Source organism: Thermobia domestica, chromosome 3, assembly GCF_964235325.1.
Source record: "Thermobia domestica chromosome 3, izTheDome1.hap1.1, whole genome shotgun sequence".
NCBI lineage: Eukaryota > Metazoa > Arthropoda > Insecta > Zygentoma > Lepismatidae > Thermobia > Thermobia domestica.
The window spans coordinates 50,668,349-50,681,939 of record NC_137456.1 but is presented as its reverse complement, the minus strand read 5'-3'; the positions used below and the strand labels follow the sequence as shown (position 1 = coordinate 50,681,939).

Here is a 13,591-nt window from a genome sequence, read left to right as displayed (position 1 = left end):
GTTCACTCCGTCTTTACGTAAGTTCACGGTGTAACTGAACTGCCACAACCAAGTAGTATGTTGGATATACCCACACCAACAACTGACCTTCGTTTTATCCCCATTCGCATTCAACTCACGGTATGAGAGCGAATTCAGTACAGACCACCATAAAAAGGGACAGAACTTACCTTTTACAAATTGTATATGCTGCCACAGGTGCGATACAACATCACCTCCTTACCGTCAAGAAAAGTGAAAGGTATACCAATTGCTGAAGAAACGCAAAGACCTACAAGAACAAGTCGTCATTTTCAACGATGAGAATGCGACCCCTATATCCGTCATTGCTCCTGGTGAATTGTTTCTTCTTACTTTGTACGGTGCTGAAAGATCTGTGTTTACCTTAGATCAGTTGCGTTATCAAGCATTCATGAAAACTATTGCGAAATATCTCGTCACAAGTGAAATTCAATTGGAACCCTTGCCACCCGCCACTGCAGCAGCCCATCAGCACTTATTTCGGGTTTACCATCAGGTACAATTCTTTACAGATAAGAAGCTATCTCCTACTTCCTTGGGATCGCAGAGGACTGAAATGTGTTTGGAACCAATCACGACATTGAAAGCTCCAGCTCACGACTCTCTATTATAATTTATATATTATAACTGCAAGATGGGATGTGAACGTGTATTTAAGTGGAGAAAAACAGGACTGATATGTATCTCGTTGTGTGGACATTGTATGGCAGTGGCTGCGCCAATTCCTATTATGAGGAAATCAATCCCGATGAAAATACGAACGTGGACAATATTGAAACGTAATAATCGTTTCTGAAAATCCAGAGAGCATTTAGGAGCACTGTGTACTGAAAAAGGCATTCTGCTCTTAAGGAATTGTACAACTATTATTGCCTTTCATTTCGGATACATGAAAACATTGTAAAAGCCTCTTTAAATTGGAAGTATTGTAGACTGTGCACATTACCAGAATGCTTTATTTCTTGTAAATATTACTATTGATAAATTAGGGAGAATTCGGTGATTCGTAGATGATTTTTCTAAGATTTGGGGTAAACTAGTCTCCGATAGAACTCTGTTACACCAATTTGTTATTTCTTCTCTATCATTATGATTCCAATGAAACTTGGAGGCTACATTGTATGTATTATAGTGTATTTAATGTAAGTTTAACTGCAACTTCCAAAGAAAGAGATTGGCAACTGATTAAGAGAAAGTCAACAGCAAGGAGGGAAAGTTTGGGGATTATTTTTTAAAAAAATCCCTCCGTTACTTCCCCTATGTCTGTAGTAGACTGGTAAGTATTTGTTAGCGTAGTCCTGTGTTATTCGAATGAAATAAAAATAATAGTATTAATACAATGCGTTTTATAACTAATAAAGTTAGAACCACTTATTACCTTTAAAAACTACAGCTTGGCGGCCATTTTCCAATACAGCGGAAAAATCCTTCAGATATTTCAGGACTTTTAGTATGTTGTTACATACACCTTCCCAAAGGTATGTGCAAAATTTGGGCTTGTGATTCTTTTCTCTTGGTTCATGTACAAGAAAACTAATTGGAAGAAGGGACATTTTGGGGATTTTAAAAAGAAATCCTCCGCATTTGGAGTAAACTGGTAACTGTAATACATGGTCTGGAGTCATAGTCCTTTGTTATTCGAAAGAAGTAAAAATAACATCAATAGTGCAAATACAACGTGAGTTGCAGCTATTAAAGTGAGAACCAGTTATTACCTGTAATAACCACAGTTTGGCGGCCATTTTCAAGTATGGCGGAATAACCCTTCACCACATAATTCAGGACTTTTAATATGTTGTTGTAGACACCTTTCCCACGATATACACAACATTTCTGCTTCTTGTAATTTTTTTCTGGGGAGAAAATAAATTTTGAGGATTTTTAAAAAGAAATCCCTCCGTTACTTCCCACATGTGGAATAAACTGGTAAATCTGATTAATAGTCTATAAGCGTAGTCCTTTGTTATTTGAAAGAAGTAAAAATAACATCAATAGTGCAAATTTAACGTGAGTTAAACCTATTAAAGTGAGAACTAGTTATTATCTTTCAAAAGCAATATTTGGCGGCCATTTACCAATATGGCAGCCAAACCTGTTACCGGATATGTCAGGACTTTTAGTATCTTGTTATATACACCTTCCCAAATGTATATGCAAAATTTCAGCTTGTTATAATTTTTTCCGGGTTAATGTATATATTGACTGGACTATTTGTATATCCGAAGGTGCATTTTTTACGTATATATTATAGTTTTTTGAACTAAATATCAGAACTTCAAACTTAGGCACGTTCTCCACGGAACGGCGTGCTTGCTGGACGCCCTTAGGCATGATTGTGACTCTCTTTGCGTGAATAGCTCACAGATTGGTGTCTTCAAAAAGCCCTACAAGATAAGCTTTTCTTGCTGAGCTTTGGAAAAGAAGATCTGTCTTGAAATCTTGTGTAATCTCACGAACGAGTCGTTGGAAGAGCAGCTTTCAGAGAAGCAATTCAGTGCTTTTCTGGTAACGACGAATTTCTCGCAGAGCTACAGTGCCAGGCCTGTAAAGCCTTTCCAGCCTTAGAACAAAGTAGACGTAAACAAAGCGAAATGTATTACTCCGCGGCTCACACGTGCTTCGGCAGCGAGGGACGTGAACAGCAAGATCATCTGCTTACGGTCGTCGCATGATTTCCAAAGTGTAAGGCTACAGTTGGTTGGTGAATAACTCACTGACACTGACTACTGCTAAGTTGGAAATACGTATTTTCTTAAATCCTTATATAAACGAGATTGCCTTTGTTCCTGTTGTCCTCTTTTGGGTTTTATAACGACACGAAAATGGATTATTGTCACATATCGTCGCCATGAAACTCTGCATTTACAATAATTTTAAATGAGTGAGGTAGGCGCGCGAACGCATACGCATGCGCAGTAAATACTATATGTCCAAATATGGGTGAGGTTGATATACAGCTATATCTGTTAAAATATATTGCGTTTATTATCACAAAATGCAGGATAAATTCAGATATCCTTACTTGAAATTATTATTTTAGTAGGGATTACATTGCGGTAGGATACTAGTGCAGTGAGACCAACAACCAATCACTGGTCATCGACCCACTGGTGAGTTTGTTTACATCTACTTTTTTCTAAGGCTGGAAAGAGAATAACGATGGGTTTTTTCACTCCACCGGTAGCTTGAGTACTCTTTCTAACAGTTTTGATGGCAAGTTGCTTTTTAGGAGCTTTGCTTCCAGTAGATTTCCTAACTGTTCTAACTGTCTGAACTTCTTTCAAATAATTATATACACAAGACTCTCGCTAATCCGACCCTTAGTAGTCCGGCCTCTCAGTAATCCGGCGCACATCCAACCAAAAACACGTGCACAATGAATTATCTTGCGCATGAGCAACAATGCTTAATAAAACAATGCTTTATACCTAGTATACTGTACGTATTCGAAATTGTAGCTTTCTTTACAGTTCGGTTGCGTGATAAAGCATGTCACCGTCTCGTATCATCACTACGACAGTTAAAAATTAGGGACATGTTTCATAGCGAGTGATACTACTCAAGGACTAAGTTTTTCTTTGAAAATTAATGTATATTTGGATTTAATAAAGTATATCCTCTATGTTTTAAAATTATATTCTTCGATTTAATAAAGTACAGTACACTATATCCAATATGTTTTCAAAATAAATAAAAAACAAGATAAATAAATAAATCAAATAAATGTCAGATACTCAATAATCCGGCACCCATATGTGCCAGGAATGGCCGGATTACCGAGAGTCTAGTGTAGTACTGAAAGTGATGTTGTCTATCGTTTGTAACTTATCACGGGAAAATAGTACAGTTTGAAATAAAACTTTGAACATAGGTAATACCTACTTTAAGCTGGGTTACTTTGATTTAAAGGAATATCCTAATGGGGTACAAAGGGTTTAAAATTTTAGCCAATAATACATTATCTCACGACCCTTACAAGTTAGGATAAAACTCTGTGTATAAACTCCTCATTAAAAATAAGCAGACACGTGTCTCAATATTTCTGAAACTTTCTGCTTTAAGAGGATATATATATATATATATATATATATATATATATATATATATATATATATATATATATATATATATATATATAGATAGATAGATAGATAGATAGATAGATAGATAGATAGATAGATATAATTTACTTCTTCACATTGAAAGCGATGTTGAATGTTATATGTCATCGCATCACGAGGAAAGGGTTGAACAGTTTGAAATGAATTTTGAAACACTTAATACCTTCCTTGAGCTGTGGTTTTATAGTGTTCACATTAAAGAGCGTATCCTAAGAGGTATGGGTTCATAGTCTCTGCGAAAAAGATAGTATCTAATAGTTTATTCTCTTTATATATTCATTAAAATGGGCGCAGGTTTAAGTATTTTATATAATCGTTTTGTCCCGGTGCGAAGGACATGCACAAAGCTAGTAGGAATATATGATAAATAATACTGTATTAATGACCATACAACACAGGATAAGTTGCTGCTTGTGAAAAATCAGCAAGGTATAGTTTACTCTTGGAGTGAGTTCTTGAAGAAAATGAAATGAAATCTTAAAGTTTTACGTCCCCCACGCTTATGCCGGCTAGGCTAAATGAGACGGTGATGATGAGAAATGAATGAAATGCTGGAATGAAGAAAGTGCGAGAAAATGGGAGAACCCGAGAAAACCCATGTACGTGGTGTTTGTCCACCACAAAGCTCACTTGACGCGGGTTTGCAATCGAACCAGGGACCCCATACACCAGAAGTGAACGCTCTACACTGAGCCACCGCAGCCCCTGGGTGACTTTTTATGAGGATGATTTTCTCAAAAATATGTTATTCGAATTTGTTCATATTTCATACATAAATGTTTCGCTAATCCCTCTGTAATACGGGATATGTCATTTCTCATGAAAAGTGTACAAGGAATAGCTTACTTTTCATAATGAGTCACTTTTTGGACGATTTTCTCAAAACAAATCGAGCGATTTTGTTCATATTCCATAAACAAATGTTTCATTAATAACCCTAAAATACGATAAGCTATTTGTCATGAAAATGTTCACAATGGTAGTTTACTTTCGGTGTTGTTCTCTTTGAATAAAGTTTTATTTATTTTATTTATTTATTTCTAAAATGCCTTATAATTTTGTTCATATTTCATAAACAAATATTTCAGTAATAATTGCAGCATGCATAACATGATATATTTTGAGAAATTGAAGCGAGAAACGTTTGTACAATGGTCCGTACCTGTTATTTTAAAATGATTTATTAAATTTCGTAAACGTTCTCAGCCAAAATAAATTATTCTATTTCTGCGAGATTTATCTTAATATTGTCTTCCCATCTGTGCACTAGTTAGATGCATTAATTTTAAAAAAAATCATATCGAAGGAGATTACGTATTTGGTACTTAAAAATTTTACTAATACCAATAAAATATTCATTTCTCTTGTGGAATGAAATACCTTTCGTAAATTTAGTAAGTGAGTGTTCACGTCACAATTTAGGTGAAATATCGATTCATCATTGAAGACGACACAATCCAGAAAATCTTCATCTTCACGTAGCAATATTTCATTTGCGAAGTTGGCACGTAAATCGTAGTCTGTATGCATTAGAGTTTGTAGCAACTGCGAACGGTAAGGACGTTGTATGCGTCGCCTTAAAATTCTCCACACAGACGGTTGCACTGTACCTACAGATTCAGTGTTTGCAAAATATAAAACACACAAAAAAAAAACTTTCTGCTCAATAGTCGCCATCTTTGCTACTAGCGCTTTCTAACGGCAAACAGAGGAAATAGTATATACGTATGTGTAAACTGTTTGAGTTGCTCTTTCATTTTATGTATTATTTATAAGTATAAGCTAATTGCAATAAATACTAAAAATCCTTGCCACTCTGATATTTATTTTGAAACACCCTATATTTTTGGTCTTCTACCGACGCATAACAACCCCAACTTATATCCAAGCTAACCCTTTCGAGGATATTTCCGTTAAGATTCCTGTTGTTAGTCCTATGGATTACCGTGTTTTTGGACCTTTTAAACGACGCCTTTTTAATACGTCGCGATCAGTTTCACACAGTAAATGGACTCTGGAAAGTCCATGAGCAGGAATGGAAGAATATAATCATGGCACAGCGGCAACGAAGTCAACTACAGTGGAAACTACAATGTAGTGACCCATACGGTTGCCGTTACATTAATGATGGATAGTAACGGAGTGGAACACCTGAAGTAAGCAATAACTTCAAGACGATCAGCCTGTTTATCTTGGAATTGATATGGATGAGACAATCATTATGTGTATTATTGATTGAAGTATGTATGCTTTTCCTTCAGAATGACATCTCCATCTTAAATTAGTTTTTTTTAGAGTTCTGCCAGATGAATAAGTAGAATTAGATTTTAATAAAAGTGCCGTACTTGCTTTTCCATCGAAACTTAATAAGGAACTCTTTACAATTATTCCTATATAACACACAACGTCCCTAGAATGCCCCATTTCGATCTCAATTATCCCACATTGTTCCCGGGATTATCGAGACAATGAGTAGATATCTCATGCACTTCCTGCATGTGACGTCCTAAAGCAGGAATGCAAATAACCACTCGCCCAGGGCTAGTGGTTCATCGGTGCGGGCGAGTATTTAATATCATACCGAAGGTAAGTAAATTATTTCTATCCTGGGATATGGGCTAGAAGCTTTTTCCTTGGGCTAGTAAAATTTTGTTGCTTATTTGCATCCCTGTCCTAAAGGATTCCTACATAGGATGTCCACAGGACGTCCCGGATGAGACAGGAGATCCCAAGGAAATCCCACGCTGGACATACCTAGCACCACATCACCCCACGATTTACCAGCAGACATCCTTTTGAGGTCCAATTGAATATCCCGTTTTCCTGGATATTAGCGGACATCTGAATATCCCGCGGAGGTCCTATGGATGTCCCGGGAGCAAATTTGGATGATCATGGGATTCCCGTTGTCCATTGCGGATCAGTCTCGGACGTTCCGTGGACGCCGTGGGCTATGTGGGTTACAACGTAAAGATCTCCACGCTCGCTGCTCTATTGACTAGTAACATATCTTTCGTTTACGGGGTCTGGGTTCAATTCCCGGTGTAAGAACCTTCAAATTTGAATTCGTTACAGTGATTCTAATTTCACCTTAAATTGTAGGGCGTCGTCTTGTATAGCTTCGGTGTTGTGAAAATAGACACTAAACTCTGACTAAACAGCCAATAACAAATCGTAATAAATATTTAATGTACTCTAAAGAGGAGCCGGAAAGTTTAATTATACTAATTTTCTAGCTGTTCTTTTTTTTAATCTTTATATGGATCTATTACTGTTATGTGATTTAATCCTTATATGATTTTTATTGCCTCTAAACGTGTGTTTCTTGTATCCCCTATCATTGCGTTTCGACATTAAAAATATAGGTTAAATCAATCAATGTACAATTATTATCGATTCTTCTGTCATATTTTGTTTTAAGGCAGAGAATAACAACTATTAATGGGTTTCTTTACCAATGTAACTATTGCGTGTGATAAGCATAGCAACCTGAAATAAAAGCGTGTATAATGGGAAAGTAAAATATACGCTTTTAGTTCACTTTTTCTCCTTATAATGCTTTAACCATGTAAGGCGTTAGTGTGTTCTAGATGCATATTGCGATATGTTTGCCACCAAATCAGAAAAAAAACACTTAACGAATATAACATATGCAAAATACCAGATAGGGAAATAGATTCGGCTATTTGAATTCTTTCAGTGTTGGTAAAGAGGTGAACCATACATTAAATTCCACTCACAGAATTATTTTCAAAAATAGCATTCCTAATTTATGAACAAATGAACAGTGGAATTATAGGATGTGCGTTCAAGATATCTGTATGGTAAATATAATGTATTATATCTTATTTAAGATTTGCTTCTATTTAAAATATATATTTGTGTGACAAGTTCTGGCAAGTATCTTCACATAATATACAAACACTTATCTATTTAATGGAAACATGGCATGTGAAGTTTAAAACACTTCAGTTGTCTGTTTTTACAACTGTCAGGCGGCGCTCTACTCTTGGTGGTGATAATTTACTGACTGTTTTAACAAAATTACTGACTGTTTTAACAAAATTCAACAAAAGCCATTTACAAAATTTTACAAAAAGTTTTTTAAGTTGTACTTAATATCGATGATTCAAAAGATTTCAAAAAATTAATACTGATCATCCATGTAGATGGGAATTGATGAAGAAATAATTGAAATACATCACTAACCTTTGTTGAGGAAAAAGTTACAAATTACACATTTCTACAAAACGCAACATATCCACTTTTTCATGCATGTTTCTTTTTCATTTTGTTAAGCCAGGTATTATACATTCTAAACATTTAAATTCAATGAGCTCTTAAATATATTACATTTTGTATAGGGATGCGCACGAGACGAGTCGAGACAGGATTTTCCTGACAAAATTCGAGCCGAGACACGGCTCTTCCAATAGAAAAATATACATTTTTCGAGTCGAGACATCACTTTTACAACACATTTTCGAGTCGAGACAGCCACAAATCTTGTCTCGTGCGCATCCCTAATTTTGTAGATAATATCAGAATAAGAAGTTAATAGTGTATTAGTAAATTTATATTTTTCTTTTAAGTCAACACATGAACAGAAGTTTCGACAGTAAAAAAGTATGTTTCTCACGTCTTAAAATTATAAAACTCATAGACATACATTGAAATGATAACTAAAGCAATAGTACGTAGTACAATGTTAGGATTTTTAATGCTGTGTAAAAACAATCCAGAAACATAGTCCTCTTTAATGTAAAGGTTCTTCATAATACAGAATTTTGTCTTCAGTATCAATAGGATTTCCTTGTACAACTTTTGAATAGAACAACTTTACTTTCCTCTGAATCTTTGTCAAAATAAGACATCAACTTCCATATGTCATTAGCTTTTTGTTTGCTTACATGATACACTGATGGAAGTCGAGGTGCTCAAACATTATTGAAACACTTCTCTTTCGAGGTTTAAGCACCTCGACATCTATTGGTGAAGCAAAGTAAGTATTTTGAAAACGTCATTGTGGCCTGGTCTCAGATCTTCTTACATAATGCCTCAGCTATCCTAAAAGGCAATTTGGATTTCATTAAACGTTTGAAGATTGATTTCATACCGTAACTATACCAATCTTTACCCCAAACTTTAGCTTGCCAAACTTTCCCAAAGTGTCATAATATTCTGAGAGCAGAGTGATTGTTTCGTGTTTTCTTAGTTCTTTTTCAATAAGTCCAAAAAAAAAAAATCTGTCAGAAGGCAAAAAGCTATGAACATATATTGGGAAATACTCTTGAAAATGGAGATAATTGTAGAATCTTGAAAAATAGATCTGTAGACTGTTGTGAAAATTTGCTATATTCAGGCGTCTTTTACAACGGCAAGTATTCGGTTTCGTCGTATTTTCTTTTAGCCGTGTGAAGCTCATATTAAAGTCCCAGATTTCGTTAAAACAGCGTATTTTTTTTTAAAAAAAATGGCGTTTGTTGAGTTTTGTTTAAACATTCTTCAATCATAAATGAACACTAAAGGAAAAACAGTGTTTAACAATCATTCTATTTTGTTATATGGAACTTCAAAATGACATTTACTTATTAATTATATATATATATATATATATATATATATATATATATATATATATATATATATATATATATATATATATATATATATATATATATATATATATATATATATATTCTGTTTAAAAACGCATATGAGATTTAAAACTGGAAAATATATTTAATTAAATGAAATCATATTATTGTGTACATGTAGAAATGAACATAAATTGAAAAACATTTTGAAAGATTGTGATGAAATAAGACATGTTCATCGTCTCAACTTCATACTGTATCTGTGCATGTGGTCCCGGGTTCAAACCCTGCTCACGCCAAGTGAACTTTGTGGTGGACAAACACCGTGCGCGTGGGTTTTCTCGGGGTTCTCCCCTTCCCTCCCACTTTCTTCATTCCACCATTTCATTCATTCCTCATCATCACTGTTCCCTTTAGCCTAGCCGGCATAACCGTCGGACGCAAAACTCAAGAATTTCATTTCATCTTTTCATACTGTATCTACATTATACTGTTGCTTCAGCGTATGATTAGCGTGATACTAAAGGCCTGACTATTGCAGGAAACATATGTTAGTCGAACTCTTTAGTATGGCACTAATCACGCGTCAGAACGACTCTGCATAAGACTTAATAATGCTACAAATATACTAAACCATAATACAATATTGCTAACATACAATAATATAATAATACAAAATGTAATAATAATGTTACAAAGGAAATGTAGACAAAATCATAAAATAGGGCACAATATAGTTTTATTATTATTGTGTAGAGAACATTATAGCCAAAAAATATGCACGTGGTGTATTAATTCTCACTTCTTAACTGAAATATTCATTTGAATCCCATGGTCAGCCATTCTAACTTATGATCTTCCAGATTACAGTTTTTTTTTTTTTTTCATAAGCGTTACCAGTAATATCAAGACTCATTCCCTCGATGCATTCCTGATTTCCCGTTCTTTCCCAATGAGATGTTGATCTACCGTTTAATATGGAAATCGAGCAACATAGATTTTCACAGAGAATCGATCTCATGACTTTCATTCTACACATAATAACATGAACTATCAAACCACGAGGGCATTTCTTTCCTTAAGTTATTTCTTCCATACAGCTTTATATGATGTGTAAGTCTGCAGTGTCTGTAACGGTATTCATAAATAAAAAATATGAATGAAAAATTACAAAGATAATTCAAATAAAAGTTACCGAATTTTCATTTATTGCTTGTTTTTAATTGGTTTCTGAAGCTAACGGTTCTTGTCAGTCATTTGACTGCCATTTATTGCTGCTTGCTATAATTTGCAGCGGATTCTGGCTGTCTTTTGTTTTCCACCTACTATCTGTTTGCTTCTATGATTCATATCTTGTTGTGAATCCTAACTAGGCCAGGCGGAGTTGTGTTGTTTCTGCGTCTCTGTTAAGGATTACAATGAAGGTAATCATTGTGTTTTATCTCTCATTAGGAAGATAAACTACACTCAAGTAAGTAAAGTTTGGCTCATGGCAGGAAAGCGCAAAAAAATTGATTTTACAATCACTTGCTTTCATTAAGCATCTGTCTCCTTTAGCCTAAAGGTACAAACTTTTTTGGATCGCATATAGAGGAAACTACGACTACCCTCTCCCTTCGGTCATGTGGAAAAACGCTTTCCAAAACCACACACTGCTGACCACAGTACATTTTGCATTCACAATTGTATCCATGAATGCTTTCAAATTAAACTATGGAAGCTTTCATATATCATCTGGTACCCTGAATGTCTTTGTGACTTTACATCACTGTGTCGATATTCCGTTCTGCATGGGCAAACACTGCCGTGGGAAGAACCATAGTACCGGGACACCACAATACCTAGAAATCGAAGGAGCACCTGCTGAAATCGCTGCCGCATTCGATGGTAATGCATAATTAGCAGGAGCGTAGCGTGGTATTCCGAAATGGGGATGCCAAAGTTAGTCACTTGTCTGATATAATACAATACAACGCAATACATGTTCAATGTGTATTCTCCTTAACAAGTGAAAAGATTCACTATGCAGCAAATGTTGTTTCGATGACTGTTTTATAGCTTTCTTCATGAAATTACCCAAATCAGAAATACCCTTTGAACATCACTCCGACTCCTTTGCCCCAAACATAATGCAGGCGAAACATAACATTTTATTCCCTACAGAACATCCAGAAAGCCAAGAAGACCTATCATCATACCACGAAGACTGAAATATTCGCGACTGATTGCTAGTTGTCGTTTTTATGGAAAGCTTTGGGGTAGGTCGCCTCCCTTTCAGAGAGCAACGCTGCTCGTAAGTCAACCGAAATGTGATAGTTGTTAACAAAAAATCAATTAAATTTTTGTCTTGTACTGTTATCGTAGTGATCATTTGCTAAAAGTTAGTCAGGCACTATATCTTGAAGCATCCGAACACTTTCCACAGCTTTGTCTCTTAGTTATAAATGCAATTTTCTTCATACTCCAGTAAAACAATAAAACAAATATTAATTTCAAATCACAACGCAAAAGAAACTTTATACCGCCAATTTTTCTTGACCACCACCGATCAATGTTGCTAATCAAAAGCATAAATCTAGTACAGAACGCAAGGGCATAGCCAGGGAGAGGTGAGTCAATAATTTATCACAAGAAAGGATTGTAAAGCCATGTTTATTAAACAACTTGCAGAAGCTTTATATTTAACACGGCATAATTTGCAACCATCCCACACGATTACACAACACAAATAGAATATTAACAGGCTGAGTCTGCTCATTAAGGCCCGCAACCAGCCATTAAAGTTTAGAAGAGAGGCACAAATATGCTAGGGGGTCCAATCGTCACAATTCTGGATCTCTTCTATCAATAACTACTCTTAATAATTAGAAGGCCAAAACATTTAGGGGGCCAGGCTCCCCTAATTGCACGCCTGGTGGGGCATACAGAAGCAAATGCGTAGATTACATAGCATGTCCAGAAAGTAAGTTCCGTTTCAATTTATCTCCGCTGCAGCGCTGCGATCGCAGTTCCGCACATCCGCGGTAGACGGTCTGTAACAAGGAGAAGAAACGTGGGCCATTTGGAGATCGCTGTCAGTCACGTACGCTTTGTTGTGCTTGTTTGCAATGTCGGTGTTGATTGAAAATCCCGCCGCTTGTGAAATCAGAGCGGTGATTCGTTTTCTGAATGCGCTGAATGTCTGACCTCGCTCCTAGCGACTTTCATCTGTTCTTACATCTCAAATCTTTCCTTGGCGGTCAACACTTCAACAATGACGACGAGCTGAAAGAAACTGTTTCCAACTGGTTGAAGACACAGGCGGCAAACTTCTATGAAGAAGGTATGCAAAACCTTGTGCCACGCTATGACAAATGCCTGCAAAATTTCAGCAGTTATGTGGAAAAGTAGTTTAAGAATTGTAGAATTTTGTGCAATAAATAATTTTTCTGTATCTGTACACAATTTAATGTTATTACCAAACGGAACTTACTTTCTGGACGTGCCTCGTACGTTAGACGCCAATAAGCAATTGTCTCAGCTCCTTTTCTGCCATTAGCATTGTGACGAGAAAAACCGGCTTCTCTTTTGTATGAATATTGTTTTCAGTATAATTCCCTTTATTTCTCTCTCGTGGGCAGCTTCTTTCTCCGCATACCATACTTCAATCTCGGTTTTTAATTTTTTTTAATGTCACCCCTTTTTCTTAATGTGAAACTTAAAATATACAAAACGATAATCATGCCTGTTGTTCTGTATGGCTGCGAAACATGGTCACTTACTCAAGGGAAGAACATAGACTGAAAGTATTTGAGAACAAGATCCTGAGACGAATATTCGGACCCAAGAGGAACGGGAATGGGGAATGGCGGA

General features: G+C 35.8%; 1 pseudogene; it reads right to left on the bottom strand.

The window, feature by feature from the left end:
- Positions 1-2,302: 2,302 nt before the first annotated feature.
- LOC145681780 (histone H3-like) lies at positions 2,303-6,933 on the bottom strand (annotated as a pseudogene).
- Between the last annotated feature and the right edge of the window lie 6,658 nt (positions 6,934-13,591).